Source organism: Corythoichthys intestinalis, chromosome 14, assembly GCF_030265065.1.
Source record: "Corythoichthys intestinalis isolate RoL2023-P3 chromosome 14, ASM3026506v1, whole genome shotgun sequence".
NCBI lineage: Eukaryota > Metazoa > Chordata > Actinopteri > Syngnathiformes > Syngnathidae > Corythoichthys > Corythoichthys intestinalis.
Window position 1 is genome coordinate 4,654,610 of NC_080408.1, and position 24,603 is coordinate 4,679,212.

The 24,603-nt window shown below is 39.6% G+C and overlaps 1 long non-coding RNA gene across 5 annotated transcripts; it reads right to left on the minus strand.

Annotated features, from left to right (window-relative positions):
* Positions 1 to 18,735: 18,735 nt before the first annotated feature.
* LOC130929380 (uncharacterized) lies at positions 18,736 to 22,045 on the minus strand. 5 transcript variants are annotated; one of them, XR_009066872.1, is made up of 9 exons: positions 21,985 to 22,045; positions 21,367 to 21,465; positions 21,195 to 21,301; positions 19,910 to 19,970; positions 19,787 to 19,837; positions 19,518 to 19,586; positions 19,295 to 19,397; positions 19,142 to 19,211; positions 18,736 to 19,007 (listed from the first exon to the last, which is right to left on the minus strand). It is a non-coding gene; the product is annotated as an uncharacterized LOC130929380 (long non-coding RNA). The 5 variants fall into 5 exon arrangements; XR_009066871.1 differs by having other exon boundaries at positions 19,295 to 19,403; XR_009066875.1 differs by having other exon boundaries at positions 19,783 to 19,837.
* Between the last annotated feature and the right edge of the window lie 2,558 nt (positions 22,046 to 24,603).

Consider the following 24,603-nt stretch of genomic DNA (forward strand, 5'->3'; position numbering starts at 1 on the left):
TAGGAGATTGGAAGCAATATACCATTAAAAATGCAACTTTAGTTTGTCCTAATTGTTTGTTCCATGTCATGCTAATGCTACATGCTAAATGAGTTTATCACTTTTTTCATCACTAGTAGACGTCCAATCCATTTGAAGTGGGAGAGTGGCAGCAAATGACCATTAAGAAATGCAGCTTTATTCTTTTCATAATTGTTTGTTCTGCGTCATGCAAATGCTACATTCTAAATGAGTCTATTTTAACAGGTGGTAGACGTTGAATCCATTTGAGTGGATGCCAATGATTTGAAAATGCAACATCCTTTTTTGGTCGTAATTATTCATTCTGTTTAATGCTAATGCTACATGCAAATACAACATCCTATTTTGGTTGTAATTATTCATCCTGTTTCACGCTAATGCTACATGCTAAATGATTTTATTGCAACATTATCGGTAGTAGACATCCAATACATTTGAGTGGCAGCCAACGATTTTAAAATATAACTTCATTTTGTCATAATTACTTGTTTTGTGTCACGCTAATGCTACATGCTAAATGAGTTTATCGCTACTTTGTCACTAGTAGACATCCGTTCCATTTGAAGTGGGAGGGTGTTCTTTCTGAGTAGAAATGAAATGGACGTCTTGCACTCTCAGTGGCAGCCAATGAGTTAAAAATACAACTTTATTATATTTATTTGCTCTGCGACATGCTAATGCCACATTGTAAATGTGTAGTTTATCAGTATTTAAAACAGATTATACTTTGTATCCCCGATGATCTTTCCAGGGCATTTGCAATTTCATCCCAGTAGCGCCAGTTGCACACATCCTGTTGTTGACGGGCAGACAGGATGCGTTCGCATCCCCTCCAATGGGAAATGCAAGCGGGCTTATTAATAGCGACAACAGGTAGCGCGCTCCGGAGCGTAGATAACTACGCTCCGGCTACGTGTTGTTGTTGTTGTACCGATATTAAATGTCAAGTTCAGTGGGTCACGCGGTGCCGCGCTCATTGTCTTCTACACGTGTCTTCGCCGTGACAAATGACTTCAATTTAGAATGCTTTCCCCCCGCTTTGAACAAAGGACACAACTCGGACAAGGCCATGATATTCACTTGTTGTTTTTTGCGGCACACAAGTGAAATGTCTAAAGTTGATTTTTTTTGGGTTGTGTATATTACTCATGAAATTGCTAGTGACGGTGCTAGACGTCCAGTGCTACATACTAATTGCTTGCTATGGCGGGGCTGGCAGCAGAGAGGCAATTGTCACGTCCCCTGCCCACGCGACCGACCACATCCGCCCTACATCTTTGGTGTATGATGCATTAAAATCAAGTGGGATCCGGCCCGAAAACCTGAATGAGTATGTAGGTACCCAAAGTGAAAAATAGTTACAGTGCGAAGTGAAGAGTTCGTGAGTTAAGAGCCAGGGGCCCCCCTGCCCCCAGGGCACCCACCCGGCATCCCCGAATGGGCACCGCACCAACGCGCCAGGCGCCGCGGGACAACAGCCCCCACAGCAGGGGATGACCAGCACCACCCCAGACCCCACGGACCCCGGGAGGACCGGTTATTTGGTCATGGATGACTGCACTCGGGCCTGGGGGTATAGCGGGGGCTCCTTTGCCAAAGCTGCCCTGGTTGGGTGGGACGGTACAGGGGGCCTAGAGCAACACTTCTACTTTTCTGCAGCACTATCACACCTCGGAGTGGGTTCACATATGACTGGGTGCAATTAGACACACTGAGGTAGAGACTGTCAGTGCCAGGATTAGCGATCAGGTGGCATAGAATAGGATGTGAACATAGCCACACTTAGATGTGATTCACATAAAATTGGGTTCCACACTCTGCTGACTTGTGTACCTAATCACGCCCTCTTCCTTCCCTTCCTCTTCATCCTCAGTCAGTCATGGGGTACACGGGTAAATATAATTACCTAACGATAGCACCACTATGTCCATAGGTAGCATAGGCGTGTAAAAATACATTTCTTGATGTTTGCTCTTCCGCTCTTCTGTCTGCTTTCTTCCTTTCTGTCCCCCCATAACCCTTTCCCGTTCACTGCTTTCTCCTAATGAATAAAACATAATGGACAATGGATACTTAGGCTAATGCTATATATGCTAAATTTGTTCATTCTGAGACATGCAAATGCTAGATGCTAATTGTTTATTTTGTGACAGGCTAATGCTATATGCTAAATTTGTTTACTCTGTGACATGCTAATGCTACATACTAATATTTAATTCTGCGACAGGCTAGTGCTATATATTGGGGGTGGCGTGGCTCAGTGGTAGAGTAGTTGTCCCCCAACCCAGAGGTTGTGGGTTCAATTCTCCGCACTGATGAACTCGTCTAAGTGTCCTTGAGCAAGACACCCCACGCTGCCCCTGGTGCTGCGTCACCAGTAGGTGGATGGCGAGATAGTGTAAAGCGCTTTGAGTGCCTTGAAAGATGGAAAAACGCAATGTAAGTATAACACCATTCACCATATACTAAATTTGTTGGTTCTGTGACATGCTAATGCTACATACTAATTGTTTATTCTGCGACAGGCTAATGCTGTATGCTAAATTTGTTTACTCTGTGACATGCCAATGCTACATACTAATATTTAATTCTGCGACAGGTTAGCGCTATATTTACAAAAAATGTTTGTTCTGTAACATGCTAATGCTATATACTAATTGTTTATTCTGCAACAGGCTAATGCTATATGCTAAATTTGTTTACTCTGTGACATGCTAATGTGCGACAGGATAATGCTATATATACAAAAATTGTTTGTTATGTGCATGCTAATGCTACTGTACATGATAATTGTTTATTCTGCAACAGGCTAATGCAATATGCTAAATTTGTTTACTCTGCGACCTGCTAATGCTACATACTAATATTCTAATTCTGCGACAGGCTAACGCTATACTGTATATACTAAATTTGTTGGTTCTGTGACATGCCAATGCTACATACTAATTGTTTATTTTGCGACAGGCTAATTCCATATGCGAAATTTGTTTACTCTGTGACATGCCAATGCAACATACTAATATTTAATTCTGCGACAGGTTAGCGCTATATTTACAAAAAATGTTTGTTCTGTAACATGCTAATGCTACATACTTATATTTAATTCTGCGACAGGCTAATGCTTTATATACTAAATTTGTTGGTTCTATGACATGCTAATGCTACATACCAATTGTTTATTCTGCGACAAGCTAATGCTATATGCTAAATTTGTTTACTCTGTGACATGCTAATGTGCGACAGGCTAATCCTATATATACAAAAATTGTTTGTTATGTGCATGCTAATGCTACATACTAATTGTTTATTCTGCGACAGGCTAATGCTATATGCTAAATTTGTTTACTCTTTGACATGCTCATGCTACATACTAATATTTAATTCTGCGAGAAGCTAATGCTATATATACAAAAGTTGTTTGTTCTGTGACATGCTAATCCTACATACTAATTGTTTCTTCTGCAACAGGCTAATGCTAGGTACTTAATTTGTTTACTGGGTGAAGTGCTAACGCTACATACTAAATTAGTTTATCACGAGTAGACGACCAATTCATTTGAACTGGCAGTCTACAGCCATCAATGGCAGCTAGTGAGTTGTCTATTCTGTGACTGAACATTTGTTCAAAGGTTTTTTTTGTTTTTGGTTTTTTTTTGTTTGTTAAGCGCCGTACCGAGGTACTGTATGTACCGAACGGTGACTTTTGTGTAGCATTACACTCTTACCCAGTAGAACTGCTTCTAACAAAAACTTCCTTGAGACTTTTTTGTGTGTCTCATTGTGATAAACATGTCCATCGGTGGAACCGATGGCATGGGCTGATTTTTTTCCCTACATTTCTACATCTGGACTTTTTTATCTCAATGTCATTTGGCCGCATCATTAAAGGAACTTCACGCAATGGTCCACGAGCTTGTAATTGAATTGTCGTCCTTGAAGAAGTCTTGTGATGATTTGGACTTGGCGTCCACAAAAACAAGAACACCACCTCATGTGACATTGTGAGGAAAACATGTCAACTGTTTGCTTATTGTCCGGCGCGATTGCACTTCTGCTGAGCCGATTACCATCAAGTGACAGTGAAATGTTTTCAGACTTCATAATGCCATGCACACAGTCAAGCAGTCCAGTGCCAGAGGAAGCAAAGCAACCCCAAAACATCAGGGAACCTCCGCCATGTTTGACTGGGGACCGTGTTCTTTTTTTTGAAGGCCTTGTTTATTTCTTGTAAACTCTATGTTGATGCTTTCCCCCAAAAAGCTCTACTTTTGTCTCATCTGACCAGAGAGCATTTTTCCAAAACGTTTTTGGCTTTCTCAGGTAGGTTTTAGCAAACTCCAGCTTGGCCTTTTTATGTCTTTGGGTCAGAAGTGGGGTCTTCCTGGGTATCCTACCATAGAGTCCCTTTTCATTCAGACGGATAGTACGAGTTGACACTGTTGCACCCTCGGACCGCGGGACAGCTTGAACTTGTTTGGATGTTAGTCGAGGTTCTTTATCCATCATCCGCAATCTTTCGTTGAAATCTCTCGTCAATTTTTCTTTTCCGTCCATATCTAGGGAGGTGAGCCACAGTGCCATGGGCTTTACACCTATTGATGACACTGCACGGTGGACTCAGGAACATTCAGGTCTTTGGAGATGGACTTGTAGCCTTGAGATTGCCAATCCTTCCTCACAATTTTGCTTCTCAAGTCCTCAGACAGTTCTTTGGTCTTCTTTCTTTTCTCCATGCTCAATGTGGTACGCACAAGGACACAGGACAGTGGTTAAGTCAACTTTAATCCATTTTAACTGGCTGAACGTGTGATTTGGTTATTGCCACCACCTGTTTTGTGCCACAGGTAAGTAACAGGTGCTGTTAATTACAAAAATTAGAGACGCATCACATGATTTTTCAAAGGGTGCCAATACTTTTGTCCGGCCCATTTTTGGAGTCTTGTGTAAAATAATTTTTTTTCTCATTCTCTTTTGTGTTTTTTCATTACAAGCAAAATAAAAGAAGATTACTACCAAAGCATTTGTAATTGCAATCATTTTCTGGGAGAAAGTGAGCTTTATCTGACAGAATTGCAGGGGTGCCAATACTTTCCCATCATTTCTAAGTGGGAGAACTTGCAAAATCGCAGGTTTAAATGTAAGGTTTATTATCGCGTTAGAGGGCAGTAATTAATTTTTTTAATTAATCACGTTAAAATATTTGACGCAATTAACGCACATGCCCCGCTCAAACAGATTAAATGACAGCACAGTGTCATGCCCACTTGTTACTTGTGTTTTTTGTCTCCCTCTGCTGGCGCTTTGGTGCGACTGAATTTATGGGTTTAAGCACAATGAGCATTGTGTAATTATTGACATCAATAATGGCGAGCTACTACTTTATTTTTTGATTGAAAATTTTACAAATTTTATTAAAATGAAAACATTAAGAGGGGTTTTAATTAGGGCTGTCAAAATTATCGCGTTAACGGGCATTAATGAATTTTTTAAATTAATCACGTTAAAATATTTGACGCAATTAACGCAGATGCCCCGCTCAAACAGATTTAAATGACAGTACAGTGAAACGCTCACTTGTTGTGTTTTATGGAGTTTTGCCGCCCTCTGCTGGCGCTTGGGTTCGACTGATTTTATAGGCTTCAGCACCCATGAGCATTGTGTAAGTAATTATTGACATCAACAATGGCGGGCTACTAGTTTATTTTTTGATTGAAAATTTTACAAATTTTATTAAAACGAAAACATTAAGAGGGGTTTTAATATAAAATTTCTATAACTTGTACTAACATTTTTCTTTTAAGAACTACAAGTCCATCTATCCATGGATCGCTTTAACAGAATGTTAAAAATTTTAATGTCATCTTGTTCATTTATTGTTATATTAAACAAATACAGTCCTTATGTACCGTATGTTGAATGTATATATCCATCTTGTGTCTTATCTTTCCATTCCAACAATAATTTACAGAAAAATTTGGCATATTTTATAGATGGTTTGAATCGCGATTAATTCAGATTAATTACGATTAATTAATTTTTAAGCTGTAATTAACTCGATTAAAAAATTTAATCGTTTGACAGCCCTAGTTTTAATATGAAATTTCTCTAACTTGTACTAACATTTATCTTTTAAGAACTAGAAGCCTTTCTATCAATGGATCGCTTTAACAGAATGTTAATGTTAATGCCATCTTGTTGATTTATTGTTATAATAAACAAATACAGTACTTATGTACAGTATGTTGAATGTATATATCCATCTTGCCTTATCTTTCCATTCCAAAAATAATTTACGGAAAAATATGGCATATTATATCGATGGTTTGAATTGCGATTAATTACGATTAATTAATTTTTAAGCTGTGAACTCCATTGAAAATTTTAATCATTTGGCAGCCCTAGTTTAAAGTGCATGTGACACGAAAAAGCATGTTTATTTCATAATACACGCGGTATTTTATGCTCCTGAATGATATGGACCGCTCGGATGTGTGTGGAAGCGATCGCCATATTTATTTAGTTTTTTTAATCCCGCGCCATGAAAATGAGTGACTTCCGGCTTCGGTCTTGCATTAAGGAGGAGGGCGCTGTGACGTGTACGGGTGAAGGCGTCCTCTTCACTAAACAGCCGTACTGTTGTGTATGAGGACTAAGGATTCAGCTGATTTTGCGGATTAATACGTTTTTTTTCGCATCACGCCTGCCAAACGGCTGCAGAAAAATCTTGCTTTATGAGGGAGAGGCGTGTGCGCCTTTTTGGAGTTTCAAAACCATTCTCGGTGGATATTGGCCAAAACAAGCCCTACTACTGTTGGACCATTGGACTTAAGAGGAAGTGAGTAAACATCTTGTTTTGTATTATGTCAAATATGAATACAGCGATTACAAAGTAAACACTACAAACTTTCTTTAAATAAAGGACTACTTACGTTTGATCATTGATAGGCATATAAAAAGCGCTCCTCATGCACATTAGCTGCACAACAACTGCAGCCGCCCTCCTCCGCGGAACGAACTGTAAATTGCTCTCCGCCGGGCGGTTTGCCGATCCGCAAAGACAATCGACAACCCAGTCGTCATGTCAAATAATCCGGGCTAGTTATGTGTGATTTTCCACTTCGAAGACTTTGAAGCATCACTCGGTTCGGGTTAGCATGTCGGCTAGCTGTCACGCCTCTTGGTGTGTTTACATTTTCCGAAGGCGGGGAAGGGAAATGACATATTTCCGATTTAGGTGTCATAAAATATCGTTCGGGAGGTGCGACACTAAAGGTGAAGTCGACAGTTTTGACCATTATAGAGTAATTTTGCCATGTCGTCCTGAATAAGTGCATTTTTGTTATTTCATATTCCATTTAGCAAAAGACTGTTATTTGTCATGACCATGCCATTTATTTAGCAATTGGGGAAATTACCTGGATAAAAAGAATATTCTGTAAAAATATTGAAGTAAAGAAACAGAAACAATGACATTTTGCAGCTCTCTTCATCGCGTTTTCCTCATTGTGAATAGTTCCCCCTCGACGGGCTGACTGGTCCTTCTCAAGCCATTTATATAACTATTGGGGAAAAACACTTGGATAAAAAGAATATCCTGTAAAAATATTGGAGTAGAGAGACTGAAACAATGACATTTTGCGGCTCTCTTCGTCGCGTTTTCCTCGTTCTGAATAATTCCCCCTCAATGGGCTGAATAGTAAAACCGATGAGCCTAGTCTACCGCTGACGTCATCCACCTGTTGGGGACGCTAAAGCCCTATAATGGTAGGCGTGGCTAACCGGCAGATTAAAAGACTAATTTCTCGTCATCTGCGCTTTGCTAAATTGTTGTAAATAGTCGAATCGTCTCAAAATATTATTCTAATTCACATAACAATGCTGTTTAAGACTTTTTTTCTCCTGTTGTATGCTCTTTAAATACTTATTTTACTCACTGTAAGTCTGAAAGGGGCTTTACTTGACTCATTTTTTTAGCTACTCTACCCACCTCTGCCAATGTCAAAATAAAAGCATATGATTCTGTATGCACAGTATGAATGAGCTACAACATGCCTGTAAGGCGGTACAACCCCGCGGGCAAAATTGGACCCCCTGGTGGACCGCTTCTGGCCCGCGGGTTTGACACCCCTGATCTAAAGTATTAATACTGCATTTGATAGTTCCCACTCTGTACATTCCCTATAACTTTACTAGTACTGATCAATGATTGCTTCTTCTCCATTTGATTTCATTTGTCTTCTTTTTCCAGTAATGTCAGTTGATGGTTTGGAAACATTACCTCTATCTACCGTCGAAACAGCAATGCGAATAATAATGTCCGCAGGTCACATGATAGCAGCCACTTCACATCCGACGGGCGACAAACGAGGGACTTGACTTTTGCAATATTGACACAGACTTTTTTTTTTTTTTTTAATGACAAAAGTAGTAAAACGCGCCACTTTTTCCGCCCTAAACTTTACGACACTTTATCGTCTTGGAGTAATTAAAGGCGCATTAAGTTTAATGCGCGCCGCGCAGCTCAGGATTCCACACAAAAACACGCGTGGCGAAAATGGCCTCGTAAAACATGTTTACGTTTCAATATAGGCGCTGTCGGGAAATTAAAAAAAAAAGGGAGCTATGTAAATTCATATTTGTGGGAAGCTTTGCAACGTATAATCAGATTTTTTTTTGTCCAGTTGTTTGACCAATTCTCACCGTTCCAACTCGAAAACGTTCCAAAATGCAACGCGGGCTGTCTTTCGTTTGACACCCCAAAAAGGTTCGCCCAAAAAGTGGGCTTTTTTTCCAAATAAAAGAGAAATTTCCAAATGCTACTTGTCCTAAAAACAATTGTCCAAATCACATCATTTATACATCACCAAAAAAAAAATCAGGACGCTAAGGGGCACAAAAGTTCTATACAGTTTTTGCTAAAAACGTACGGTTTGGCTAAAATTTGTTAAAGGGATCCTCTGTTTTTAAGACAAGTAATTCTTAAAAGTTACATGTTAGTATGAGTTATAATCATTTGATAATAAAACCACTCTTAAAGTTTTTGTTTTAATAAAGTTTGTAAAAAAATTTTAAGTGATAGGTCGCCATTCTTGTTACGTCTCAGTGCGTGACGTCACTGGTCCCGTTGCGGAAATCTCAGCGCGTCACTCGTTAGCTTTCCCAACATGTCGTCAGTTCTACCCTTCCTATTTGAACCAGATCTGAAAAGTGAAGAGCAGGACAGCACTGTCGGTCGTTCACAAGACGGGCTTCAGGGAAAAATGCGTGCAGCAAATACCTGATAAGACAAAAGTTGGGCAAAACTGGTGATGCGAGAGAGTCCTGTTGGGAAGTCCGGTTGGGAGCGAGAGTGTATGCTGTCCGGTTTTATTAGCAGATATTCAAGGTAAGCATATTGCGTTTTCAAACTTATCCCAAAATAATTATGTAGATTGTTAGCATCCAGAGCTGTCGTGTGCTTACAATACAGGCCAAAGAGCACACCTTGTGTAATCCATGTCTTGTACATTGTAACGTGTGGTAGCTAGGATACGTGTATAAAAGTACCAAAAAGGGGAGAAGCTTCCATTTATGCACATTTATTCACAAAAAAAATAATATTTCCACCTTGACCACTTTTCACTCGGGAGCTCAGCAGTACGCAAACACGCATTCCCTGACGAACTCCCAACATTGTTGTAAGGTCCACGTCAGAGTCACTGTCGTCACCGTAGCGTGCCATAGTGCTTTAATTATTTTGTATGATTTGGGGAAAACTCCCACGAAGAACAGTCAACAAAAAAGATCGCAATAGTAATCCAAATCTGCGTTTTTTTACTCACTCGAAGATCCAGGAATTAGACCGATACCATGGCAATGTCGAAGCCGCGATTAGGCCGTCGATTCCACAAAATAGACTGATCCGAAAAGCCGCTGTGGGACCGACGAATCCAAAAAATGGACAGATCCGAAACCAATATTGCAGACGCAGTGGGACCGTCGGATCCAGAAAATAGACGGATCCCTTACTTGACTGAGGATCCAGGAAAAGCGTTCGGGCGCAAGTTGTAACGCGTGGTGGGTAGGATGCGTGCATACAGGGACCAAAAAGGGGTAGAAGCTTCCACTTGTGCACATTTATTCAGTAAAAATAATAATTCCACCTTGATCACTCACTTCACTCCCCTTGTTTTCATTTGACTGGAAATTGCATCCAAAAGCAGCACATCGTGGCATTTTACTTCGCGAGTTTAGGCAGCAGTAAGCAATTGTTGAACACGCAAGATACCAATGGCGTCATCACTGCGAGCCCGCAAACCATGGCGCCAACTAACGGTCAAAATATGGACTGAATATTATAAAATATTGCCATTGATTTAACGTTTTATGTGTTTCTAACAACATATTTTAGTACAAGAGAACAATTGTGGTTTATTAGAGCCTACATGTATTTCAATTAGAGGATCACTTTAAATGATTACTCATTCGTTTCTAATGGGCAATATTTCCCATTCATTTCCAATGGTATTATTCACCATTCATTTCAATGACACAACGACTTCCGTTCACTTCTATTGATTTCCTACCCATGCGACCGCACATCAACAGGAAGTGACCCCTAAATGCACCAAAATTAACAGGAAGTGACCCTGAAATGCCCCAAAATCAACAGGACGCAACCTGATATCTACGTGAAGTGACGCGATACTACCTCAAAATCAACAGGAAGCAACCCTGAAATACCCGTGGACATAATGGTGCAATCGTTAGCTAACTATATTTAACACCACGATTTATAGTGAACACCATGATAATCGAGGAGGAAGAGGAGAGGTGTAAGTCAAAAGAAGACCTGATTAGGCGGGGGGGGAGCGTACACAAATCAGCAGGTGAGGTGTGGAGCCCAGTATTATGTGAATCACATGTACAGTGGGGCAAGTAAGTATTTAGTCAACCACTAATTGTGCAAGTTCTCCTACTTGAAAAGATTAGAGAGAACTGTAATTGTCAACATGGGTAAACCTCAACCATGAGAGACAGAATGTGGAGGAAAAAAAACAGAAAATCACATTGTTTGATTTTTAAAGAATTTATTTTCAAATTAGAGTGGAAAATAAGTATTTGGTCACCTACAAATAAGCAAGATTTCTGGCTGTCTAAGAGGTCTACCTGTATTAATGGCACCTGTTTTAACTCATTATCGGTATAAAAGACACCTGTCCACAAGCTCAGTCAGTCACACTCCAAACTCCACTATGGCCAAGACCAAAGAGCTGTTGAAGGACAACAGAGACAAAATTGTAGAAGTGCACCAGGCTGGGAAGACTGAATCTGCAATAGGTAAACGCTTGGTGTAAAGAAATCAACTGTGGTAGCAATTATTAGAAAATAGAAGACATACAAGACCACTGATAATCTCCCTCGATCTGGGGCTCCATGCAAGATCTCACACCGGGGCGTCAAAATGATAACAAGAACGGTGAGCAAAAATCCCAGAACCACACGGGGGGACCTAGTGAATGACCTACAGAGAGATTGACCTATATAGAGAGCTAAAATGCAGCGTAAAATGAGTAGAGTGAATTTTAGCAGCATTTGGAGCCTTATTTTAATTGGCTAAAGCCTTACAATCCCTCTCCCTACGATTAGAAATATCATGGGAAGCAATGCGGGGAAGCAAGGTAGCAGTTAATCTTATTCTTAATACCTTAAGTTATTTCCCAACGCTGAGAAGATATATGAATTGGTGGCACTACGCACAGTCATGGTTCCACTTCCCATCATGCATTTGGGTTGAATGGCTGCAGTATCATTTACTGGAAGCTTAACAAATACACTAGATGGCAATATTTAGTCACAATATACAAAGTCACAAGTCTTTCTATTGGTGGAGCCCTCTCACAGAAAGAATGTTAATAATGTAAATGCCATCTTGAGGATTTATTGTCATAATAAACAAATACAGTACTTATGTACTGTACGTTGAATGTATATATTCGTCCGAGTTTTATTCATTTTTTTCTTAATGGTTTGCCAAAATGTATATGATCGGGAAAAATTATCGGGAAGGATTGGAATTGAATCGGGAGCAAAAAAAAAAAGCAATCGGATTGGGAAATATCGGGATCGGCAGATACTCAAACTAAAAGGATCGGGATCGGATCGGGAGCAAAAAAACATGATCGGAACAACCCTAATTATTATTATTTTATATGCACGAGAGGTGCCGGGTCTGCCCAAATAAGTCCCGGAACACAGGGAGGCCAAAATCAATAGGTGCTGGATCTTGTTCCGGTAAATTCTGGCTCAAGTTAACCTCTGCACCCAGCCAAGCGTGAACCCACTCAGATGTGTGATAGTCCGCACCGTTCCATTTAAACCGGGTTGAGGAAGCGAGCGCAGCCGCACTCCTCCTGTTGCAGCCCCGGCAAAGGGCCCCCGCCATCCCCCCGAAACTCAGGGCGGTCCTCCGGCCCATCCGCGCACCCACTAACCGGCCCTCAGGGAACGGATGAGGATTCACGCCACCTCTCCCGTGCCTATCCCACAAGAGATCCACAGCCGCAACCCCCCAACCAAGGGCGTAGGTTGGGGGGTCCCATATGTTTTAATTGTTGTAATTGACCCCATCATTATTAAGTGAATTATTTTCATTATGTTCAGACTTACATGTACCTCTTTTCACTTGCTGAATGTGCCGGTCCATTTTTTTCCTCCTAAATACACACTTGATTGGTTAATGACTTGGACCCCCAACAGACACCCACACATTAGATATGAAAGATATTAGAAGTTTTTTCCCCAGCCAGCAGCAGCCAGTGTAAGAAATGTAAAAATTAGGGGTGTCAAACAATTAAAATTTTTAATCGAGTTAATTACAGCTTAAAAATTAATTAATCGTAATTAATCGCAATTCAAATCATCTATAAAATATGCCATATTTTTCTGTAAATTATTGTTGGAATGGAAAGCTAAGACACAAAATGGATATATACATTCAACATACGGTACACAAGTACTGTATTTGTTTATTATAACAATAAATCAACAAGATGGCATTAGCATTAACATTCTGTTAAAGTGATCCATTGATAGAAAGGCTTGTAGTTCTTAAAAGATAAATGTTAGTACAAGTTATAGAAATTGTATATTAAAACCCCTCTTAATGTTTTCGTTTTAATAAAATTTGTAAAATTTTCAATCAAAAAATAAACAAGTAGCCCGCCATTGCTGATGTCAATAATTACTTACACAATGCTCATGGGTGCTGAAGCCTATAAAATCAGTCGCACCCAAGCGCCAGCAGAGGGCGACAAAACATAACAAGTACACATTTCATTGTGCTGTAATTTTAATCTGTTTGAGCGGGGCATTTGTGCGTTAATTGCGTCAAATGTTTTAACGTGATTAATTTAAAAAATTAATTACTGACCGTTAACGCGATAATTTTGACAGCCCTAGTAAAAATATGTCAATGTTATGGAAGTGGGGAACACACCACTAATATTGCCACTGAAAGTCTGACCTGCATCAGAGTCCGCATAAGATTAAACTGTGTGAACTTGCTAACCTGCAAAAGTCCAGTAGGTCGCTGCTTAAAGACTCCTCCTTTATGTGTTTTCTACTGTTAACGTTAATTAAACTGTGAGAAATGTAGTGAACCGAGTTTTACCCCTTTCTCTCCAATTTTACTTTTAATTTTACTTATATGGTCTTTGAGCACCCTACAAGAGCTTTAATTTTTTTTTTTTTGGGGGGGGGGGTTGTGCTTGTGGACAAAAGCAGTAGTTTGCCTTTTTTTATGTTATTTCCTGACAAAGAAGATTTTCAGTTATATTTAATTTCTTTATTTAGGCAATGTTTATTTATTTTATTTTATTTTTTTTGTATTCCTGGATAGTTAAGGGATGATTAACAAGTTTCTATTTATTGTGAATGTTAATATAATTTATGTTCCAATAATGCAAGTTAAATTTGCTCATAAAATTTGAAAAAAAAATTGGGGAAGTTTTCAAAATGCTTCTTTAGTAATTTTTTAAAACAAAGGTTTGAATTGAACAGTGTAGGCTGAACCAATACACATAAAAGTTAGTATAAGTCAATACAGATTTATTTTGCATTGATCATTATGAATGTCCCATTCCCAGCAAAAAGTGTCCATACAGGTTATTTATGCCATATCGTCCCTACCAATTTTGAGACCAAACCTACGCCCTTGCCCCCAACCAGTGTGGCACACCGCTGGGAACCCCATGGCCCACTAAATCCGGGGCAGGACAGGATCCCCACCTGGAGGGGGTGACACCCAGCCGACCCCCAGTTGGAAGATGCCCGGGTAGAAAAGAGAAGAAGTTGAAGCAGGAGAGTGCCGAGAGACCGCCACAGGGCAGTGAAGGATTTTTTTTTAGGTGGAGATGGTTTTGCAACATGCCATATTTTGAGTACGTTTTTTTGTTTTGGTGTCTGATGGGTTGCTTTTTTTTGTTGTTGTTGTTAATTATTTTGTCGTATAATTTTGGTGACGTTGACACATTTGGTCAATTTTTCTCGGTTGTTCGTGTTTAATGGTTTCGTTGTCTCGCAGCTTGTCAGCAGCTACAATACTGTCTTATTCACTGTGAAATATGAAAGTGGGGGGAAAAAACGCAAGTGTGGCTGCCTTAAATGCGACGTGACATTTCCCCGAACGGCGTGTTTGACGTCCTAATGAGACGCAAATCTCGCACATAAATCTGCGACGCCTTTCTTGAATATTTATGAAGGCCGAGCGGGCGAGTAACATGGCGTCTTTTTACATGATCGAAAAAGTCGTCGGGAAAGTCAAAACGGCAGATCGGCGAAGCGATTTAAAATAAAAGCAATTTGAATGAATAATTTTCATACTAATTATTATTTTTATTGGCAGGGGACAGCAAATATATGCCCATGGTAGCAATTGGATTATGACTGACTGTGGGGTGCATAGGTGACAATAATGAGCTCAAACAGGTGGTGGGTTAGTGGGTGGTAACTCATGGGGTAAAGGTGGACTTTTTTTAAGGTAGACCGACAACTCTTTTAGTGTCATAATTATTGCTGATTCTCAGGGGTACAAATATTTATGAACCCCAGTAAATTCCAAATACAGTGATACCTCAGCTCACGAACGCTTAAGCTCACGAACTTTTCGCCTCAAGAACATTAAATTGTCTCTGCTGACGAACTAGTTTTCGGCGGACGAACCAAACCACGCGGTCGAACAGCGCCACGAGAAGCTGACGCACGCTCACGGCGTCCCAGTTCGTCCCCTCCCTTTTGTTGAGTGCGGACGTGGTTTGTGTTTGATAGACATTTTGGACCATATTGAGTGTACTTTTGCTCTTATGGGACCGAAAAAGACCCCACCACAGGCTAGTGTTAAGCCTAAGAAGACATTAAAGAAAATAAGGTATATTTTTGTGTAGTTTTAAGTAGTGTTGCACCGATACCATTTTCTGGCCCCGATACCGATACCTGGCTGTGCAGTATCGGCCGATACCATACCGATACCACCCCGATTATATATTTATATACAGTGGTACCTCTACATACGAAGTTAATCCGTTCCAGGACTTTGTTTGTAAGTCGAAATGGTCGTATGTCGAGCAGGATTTTCCCATAGGAATACATTATAATTCCATTAATTTGTTCCACAGCCCAAAAACCTTCACTAAATCCTTAAAAAATACTGCTGGTACTATTAAAAATGGCAATTACACATAGCAAAACAAATCAATTATAAATCAAAATCGGAATAATAATAATAATAATTCCTGTATTAATGTAACGAATCGGGTTCTAATGTGGCGGACGTTTTTTGCTGACCCTGAACGCACCGCGGGGCTGACGTGCCAGAGACAGACCGGTGAGCATGAGTTTCACTTTCACTTTGAATGTTTTCTTGAGAACACCGTCAATTGCGGCAGACAGAAGGTGTTTTTGTTTTGAATAAGTTGTGAAATAAATGATAAAAACGTGGCGAAGTTGGCGATTTCTCTGGAGATGTTACCACAATAAGAATAGTCAGCTTAATTTATAAAGACTGGCGAACGATGGTCGGAGGAGGACCGTGGAGATGTATTGTTGAGCCATTTCACGGATGCCCACCCTACGCTCATATTTTTCTGTCATTTGCATCTTCATTTAGAAGGTAAGCGTCAACTTTTTCCTTGTTTCACCACTTGTACCAACCTTTTATGAAACCAGTGTTGATTTGTCACACAAGAAAATCCGCCGTGCATTCGTCTGCGGTGCTGCCATTGTCGTCGTATTTCGAGCATGTCGTCGGATGTAGAAACAAATGGCGAGTCAAATTTTACGTCGGATGTCGAAAAGTTCGTGTGTCGAAGCGATCGTATGTAGAGGTACCACTGTATATATATATATATATATATATATATATATATTTTTTTTTTTTTTTCTTCTTAATTTTTTTTTTTTTCCCCCAAAGAGCTACATAATTGGATGTGAAATCATTGCTATCAAGGCTTTGTCAGGCTGTTGCTTACCTGTGCAAAATAGGAAAAAGTACACTGAACCCTAGTAGACAATAGTTGAATAAACCTTCCGCTCTCAAAGGCCAAAATAGTGCTAAATTTGTGAAATTAATAAAACATGTATAATACTAGCCCAACAGTAAGAAAGTAAAAATAAATTCATAATGATAAACTCTGAATGAACTGAATAAACTTTTTTAAACCTCTCAAAGTCCAAACAGTGCAACTTTCATGAAATTATTGTCACATTCTGCTGCTGGTTAGATTGTGTTTTGTTGCTGGGTGTGGGGGCGTGGCACTTGAATCCAATGCAGGCTCGTCAACGCAGCATTTAAGCACGGGTGATCTCAGAGAAGGCTGCCGAGATATTTGCCTTGCTGATCGCTATTTGACATCTAGCACAATAATCTCGCTACATTTGCTTGTTATGCCCCTGCATTGGGTTTTTCTGTTAGTGTGCTGCTCTCGTTTGTAACCGCTGCCTATCGTCTTAGTTTGTCCGTCGACCTGCTGTCACGGACTCCTTTTGTTATTTCTACTGTCCCGCGATCGCGTGTTATTTTTTGTTTGCAGTCATTAAACCCTTTTATGTATCCCCTGCTTGTTGTCTGCTTCGAGGTTCAACCTTGTTTCCGCATTTGCGGACGCTAACAATTATAAGTAATAATAATTGACAACAGCATCCCGTCTCTCCTTTTTTTCGGGAGGTGGGAGTCCCTTATTTCTATTTCTGAAAGGTGGCAAAAATACTTTGGAAACACTTCCCAAATTACTGCGGCATTTCTTTCAGTAAAGGACAATAAAAGTAAAGTAGACGAAGTGAACTGACCAGAGATGGTTGCTCCGGTCCAGCGGCCTTCTTCCTCTGGATAGCAGTCCTGCTCTTGCAGGCTCAAACTCGTTGTGTTCGTTCACGTTTCGTCTTCAAATGTTGTATCAAGTTCGAGGTATTGAAACTGGCCGATTTAACTTCACATCTCCAAACTTTCAGGCCGCAAATTTTGCATGCAGCCGTTGATTTTAATGGACGGGATTTCTATTTGGAAATATTTCCCGACCGCCGCCATATTTCCTGGTTTGTTTTTCGTCCATATGAAAAAGCCCCCTTTTGATTGGTCAGGAGTGGCTATTGGCCCGCTCTCATTGGTCTGGAGCAGGCCAATAGCGATAGCTGCTTGGTGTTCACGTGTCATCACACAACACAGAGACAGAGTGTAGTGAGCGCCAGGAGGAGAAAAAGGCTGTGGTCAAATGTTATAATAATGAACCGGTAAATGGTATTGGCGCCGTCTTTGTTCAAGAGAGTCTGGCTGCAGCCCGCCTCTCTCAGTACCCTGCGCCGCTCGTCTCAGTACCCATCCCGCAGACAGGAAGTGACGCAATATCGCAGCTCTCAGACCGGAAATGACAACATGAAGCAGCGCTCGAGCTCCGAGCTTCCGGTTTTATCGTAATAGTTTGCGTCCATTCGAACGTAAATACTAGTTTACTTTTCTTTTCGCACGTCTTTTATTTTCGGTTTCAGCATCACTCATTATTATTTAAATAATAATTTATTTACATGCTCCTTAAATTGATTTGGTGTAATCGGGAGATTAACTCTTTAAGCGCGGTCAGTTTGTTAAAGCCTGCTGATTTTACCTAAATGAAAAACACGGTTACAGTACATCAAAATTAAAATACACACTACTGCAATAAAGGTTTAATTAGTGACTGAAAGATCGCCTGTGACCTATCACAGTGTGTACTTTAGTTTGTCAATTGTAAAATATACTCCAATTGAGAATTATTACAAAATTGCTGTCATCCTTACATTTTTATGAACGGACACATTAATATAGCTTCATTACAATTTAATGTATCAAAAACGTAATATTCTCTCAATGTTGCAACCAAACCAATTTTGTCTTTCATTTTGCTACTTAAATTCATTCATGTGGGTGAAGATCCTAATTAACTAATTCAGAAACTATATTAAACTTTCTGCTCCAGGAAAGGCACCTTTATTTCAAACAGAAATGACAAAAGTTGTCATGTGTTAGTTGTTTTTTTCTTTTATCCCAGACAATAGTTGTAGGTTGTTTTGATTACCTGACATTTTTCGGCAAGCACTCCCGCCTTCATCACAGGTAATTAAAACTACCTACAACTAACATCTGGGATAAAAGAAAAAAAAAACAACTAATTTATAAGTGTAGAAAAATGAACTCAATACAACCAGTTCTGATGTGGTAAACTTTATTTTTTTAGTTTTATTATTTTTTATTATTATCGAGAGAATAGATATTTTCTTTAGTCAACAATCTCCTCAAAAAAGGTAAATCCATCTTCCAGATGGTTGAAACAGAACTTGAATGGCTCCAAGACATTGTAGTTCGTGCTCATCCTCTTCCATCTGCAGGATGCTTGGGAACTCCTACTGCATTGATTTTTTTTCCCCCCCTATCCCTGTCCGAGGCTTTTGTGCTGTCTTGCACAATCCTTTTACCAAAACTGTTCATTGGAAAAGAGAAAGAAAAGAGCTATTTGAATATTACATAAGTAAAATAAAAATGATGCTTTGTTAATTTTATACTTGATTTTTCTTTTTAGGCATTGCATTAAACTAGGTATATAAACAATCTTACCATTTTTTCCCGCCATATCTTTTTGGAGTGGGCCACCACTAACTTGAAGGAGCTGTGGTTGCACCTCTTCCTAAAAATAAATCAGTGAATAAAGGGGGGCATGTTCAAAAGTGCGTCAGAGTAATGGACACTAAAAAGTCTTTAAAAGCTGACCTCAGCAATTATATTCGAATTTCACTTCTGTAACTGATAGACTGGTGGCACTTCACCCTGCAGTAATGCTTTTGCCTCATCTGTCCAATGGGCAAACTCTTTCCTGTGGCTCACATAAGTTGAAAAAATACAAAAATAAGTATTCCACATTTTCCAACAAAGAATTAAGGTGCTGTGCACCTACTTTCCTATGAATGCCATATCAACAGTTTCAAAGACTTACCATGCACCCAAGTTTGAAATTGTCCGCTAGCAATATACACCACCACTTCCTCAGAGTTGGCATATCAGTCTAACAAAAATTAAAAACAAGTGTAAATAAAGAATAACGACAAGGATATTTTGTAGCCCAATTTGAATGATTCGGTGAACTTCATTTTACAATGGTTAAACTCAAAGAGAGCATCCAGAACAGTGCAAAGAGCATACTACAAATGGATAAATGAATACAAATATCACAGAGGACAAAATTGGACAGTTAAACTCACCTACCATCAACATGAAGATGCCACAGTCCTTCCCCTATGGCTGTCCCGGAAAACCCTAACGTAAGAATTTAACCGAGTCACTTCCTTAAAGTTTTGAATCAATGAATATACACACTTTTACAAATACCTCTATTTCACTTCCAATCCTCTCTTTCCATGTCCCCCTGTTGATTGACTGTCAACGTTTTCTGCAATTGAAAATATAGGTTCATATTAAATACAGTAGTTAAACAATTACAAACGTGTTTCCATGCATAAGAACACCAACCAGTCAGGTTTAAATGATTCATGCAAACAAAACAAGGGCGTAGGTTTGCATAGGGACGGTAGGGACATAACACGACCAACTTTTCAGGATGCTAAAGTTGTCCCCACCAACTTTTGAGCAACCTTACTTGCATTATATTCGTCCCTACCAATGTTGAGACCGGGCCAACGCCCTTGAAACAAAACATTCGCAATTTTAGAGTGGCATTTTAGAAATTTGCTTCAAATGATTGGATGAATCATCTGGAGTGCAATTCTGCTTTAATTGAAGGGGCAACATAAAAGGATCGACTGGAACATACCTTCAAAACCAAACAAGGCTATTCTGGATCATCATGGAAACGCCATGCCAATATGAATGGATACTGAATTTCATTAGAGATAACAATAGTTCCCTGATCTCATGATTGGATCTGTTTTTCTTCCCACAAATAATTGGAATTTGGATCATTTAATTTGTTATGATTTGACTGTTCTTTGAAAATGAACCAATGCTCCAAGTTGTAGTTGTTACTAATCAGCCTTACAGGCAAATGCATGTGTGGGTCACATCCTGTAGGCTTTCACCATGTTGCAACAACATAGGGGTCAGCCACAAATATGGTCCTTCCCTGAAAAAAACATAATCTATACACACGGACATATGTTATATAAATACAAACGTACGCAGACACCTACATGAGCCCATACAAGCATTCTGTAGGCTACATAGTTAAAATACCCTACACACGCCAAAAAATACTTTTTTATACCTTTGAATGAGCTACTTGTTAGACAAGTTATAAATATGCATTTCATATCTGCAAAAAACAAACACAAAAAGTTACATTTTACTTAATTGTACAAGTGACATTATGTTCTTTAGAGAAACTAAATCCTCAAAATTCACAGTTGATTCCATTTCATTGTTCAGGCCAACGTTCCAAAAGTCAGCACGTGTCAATCAAACTTTCTTTTTTTAGACAATCAACACCATTTCTGGCCTCTTTATATTCAAGATTTGCATAAGCTAATGAGAATGTTGATTGGTTAAATAAACAAAGAGTAAATAATCAATTATGTCCAATTGTTAACTAATATAAGGAATAATAAGCCTATCCAGATTTCCACTGAGCACAACATTTGTCTCAGACATAAAAACATACCAGCCGTTCCTGGGCAGGATGAGTTTGAACCGTCCATGAAGCTCGGCATGGTCTTATATTGTCACCATTGGTCCTGTCTGCCACGTGGGTTTTACTGTGTTCGATGTCTATCAAAAAAAAAGTGTTAAGCACAGTCCAAAATCTAAAGTACATTACTACTTATGCTACTTACTTCCATTTGGATCTGTGTGACATCCCTGTATCTGCATGGGAAGAATACCATTTGGGGGTCGTGATTTAGTTTCTTCCCAATGGGGTGGTGATCTTGGAGCTAGTAAAAAAAAACAAAATAATGAAAAAATATATAGCTAAGCAGAGTAACAATATCAAGAAAAAACAATTACAACCTTGTCCTATTTGGATCATGTGACAACATTCAAACGACAAAGGACCAGAAAAAACAAATGAAGGCAAAACAACAACACCATACAACAACAAAAACAGCGAGCTGCGAATTGCAGGCATGTACATAATGAAAAATAAGAGTGCAATATAATGAAAACTACACAAAGAAGACTGTTCATTGTGAAAAAAAAATGTAAAAAGCATTAGCAGCATTAGCCAATTCGCTGCTGAATTCATCAGTACGTATTAAACAATATAAGTAGAGCAAAGTCACATGCAGTTAGTAAAGGAATACATTATTTAAATTACATTAAGAATACTAGATATAAGTACGGTCTTTTCAACTCAGAATAAACACTTCATATTTTCACCGCAAGTGTTGTTTAACTAACATTTTTAAACATGCATACGCTTTTAAAAACTTTTTTTCAGTGCGGCCACTTACCGTGTTTTCTTCGCGAGGTGAAATAACGTAACTTATTTTCGTCGCAAGGGTTGACGACATTTCCGGTCTGAGGGGACTGAGAGCGGCGGTATTGCGTCATTTCCTGTCTGCGGGATGGGTACTGAGAGGAGCGGCGCAGGGTACTGAGAGAGGCGGGCTGCAGCCAGACTCCTCTCTCTTTGTTGGCACTCGCCGATACCGATACCACCATTTCGGGCCGGATCGGCGCCCCCTGCCGATACTAGTATTGGTATCGGTGCATCTTTAGTTTTAAGACTTATTTAGAAGAAAATTATGTTTTATGGGGACCTGGGAACGGATTATTCTCATTTTAATGGTTTCTTATGGAAAATAAATGTTCATAAGACGAACTTTTCGCCTTACACACACTTTCTGGGAACCAATTATGTTCGTGAGCTGAGGTATCACTGTATATTGTTGAAAAATCATACAATGTGAGTTCCAGATTGTTTTTTATTTATTATGCTTCTGTTAGTGGAAATGCATCTATGATTGAACATACTGTAGACTCCATAATGATATTGACAGGTCACCTTCATCAGACACTGCGCCATGCCTTCAAGTAGGGGGCCATCCTACACTCCCCTTCAGTCAGTCGAAGTCGGTCGCAGTTATTCTCCAATGCTGGATTTACAGTTATGGTCAAAAGTTTACATACACTTGTGAAGAACATAATGTCATGGCTCTCTTGAGTTTCCAGTGATTTCTACAACTCTGATTTTTCTCTGATAGAGTGATTGGAACAGACACTTCTTTGTCACAAAAAACATTCATGAAGTTTGGTTCTTTTATGACTTTATTATGGGTGAACAGAAAAAGTGATCAAATCTGCTAGGTCAAAAATATACATACATGGATCTGAAAAAGCGAATCATTGACTTGAACAAGTCAGGAAGGTCACTTAGAGCCATTTCAAAGCAGCTGCAGGTCCCAAGAGCAACAGTGCAAACAATTGTTTGTAAGTATAAAGTGCATGGCACTGTTTTGTCACTGCCACCATCAGGAAGAAAACGCAAGATATCACCTGCTGCTGAAAGAAAATTGGTCAGGAGGGTGAAGATTCAACTGAGAATCACCAAAAAGCAGATCTGCCAAGAATTAGAAGCTGCTGGAACACAGGTGTCAGTGTCCACAGTCAAGCGTGTTTTGCATCTCCATGGACGAGGAGGCTGCCGTGCAAGAAGGAAGCCCTTGCTCCAAAAGCGGCACCTTAAGGCTCGACTGAAGTTTGCTGCTGATCACATGGACAAAGATAAGACCTTCTGGAGGAAAGTTCTGTGGTCAGACGAAACAAAAATCGAGCAGTTTGGCCACAATGCCCAGCAATATGTTTGGAGGAGAAAAGCTGAGGCCTTTAACCCCAAGTACACCATGCCTACTGTCAAGCGGTAGTAGTATTATGCTGTGGGGCTGTTTGGCTGCCAATGGAACTGGTGCTTTACAGAGAGTAAATGGGATAATGAAGAAGGTGGATTACCTTCAAATTCTTCAAGATAACCTGTCATCAGCCCGAAGATTGGATCTTGGGCGCAGTTGGGTGTTCCAACAGGACAATGACCCCAAACACACATCAAGAGTGGTAATGGAATGGCTAAATCAGGCTAGAATTAGGGTTTTCGAATGGCCTTCCCTAAGTCCTGACTTAAAACCCATTGAGAACTTGTGGACAATGCTGAAGAAACAAGTCCATGTCAGAAAGCCCTCAAATTTAACTGAACTGCACCAATTCTGTCAAGAGGAGTGGTCAAAGATTCAACCAGAAGCTTGCCAGAAGCTTGTGGATGGCTACCGAAAGCGCCTAATTGAAGTGAAAATGGCCAAGGGACATGTTACCAAATATTAGCGCTGCTGTATGTATATTTTTGACCCAGCAGATTTGATCACTTTTTTCTGTTCACCCATAATAAAGTCATAAAAGAACCAAACTTCATGAATGTTTTTTGTGACAAAGAAGTATCTGTTCCAATCACTATATCAGAGAAAAATCAGAGTTGTAGAAATAACTGGAAACTCAAGACAGCCATGACATTATGTTCTTCACAAGTGTATGTAAACTTTTGACCACAACTGTATACATATATACAGTGCCTTGCAAAAGTATTCGGGCCCCTTGAATGTTGCAACCTTTCGCCACATTTCAAGCTTCAAACAAAAAGATATAAAATTTTAATTTTTTGTCAAGAATCAACAACAAGTGGGACACAATCGTGAAGTGGAACAAAATGTATTAGATAATTTAAACTTTTTTAACAAATAAAAAACTGAAAAGTGGGGTGTGCAATATTATTCGGCCCCCTTGCGTTAATACTTTGCAGCGCCACCTTTTGCTCCAATTACAGCTGCAAGTCGCTTGGGGTATGTTTCTATCAGTTTTGCACATCGAGAGACTGACATTCTTGCCCATTCTTCCTTGCAAAACAGCTCGAGCTCAGTGAGGTTGGATGAAGAGTGTTTGTGAACAGCAGTCTTCAGCTCTTTCCACAGATTCTCGATTGGATTCAGGTCTGGACTTTGACTTGGCCATTCTAACACCTGGATATGTTTATTTTTGAACCATTCCATTGTAGATTTGGCTTTATGTTTTGGATCATTGTCCTG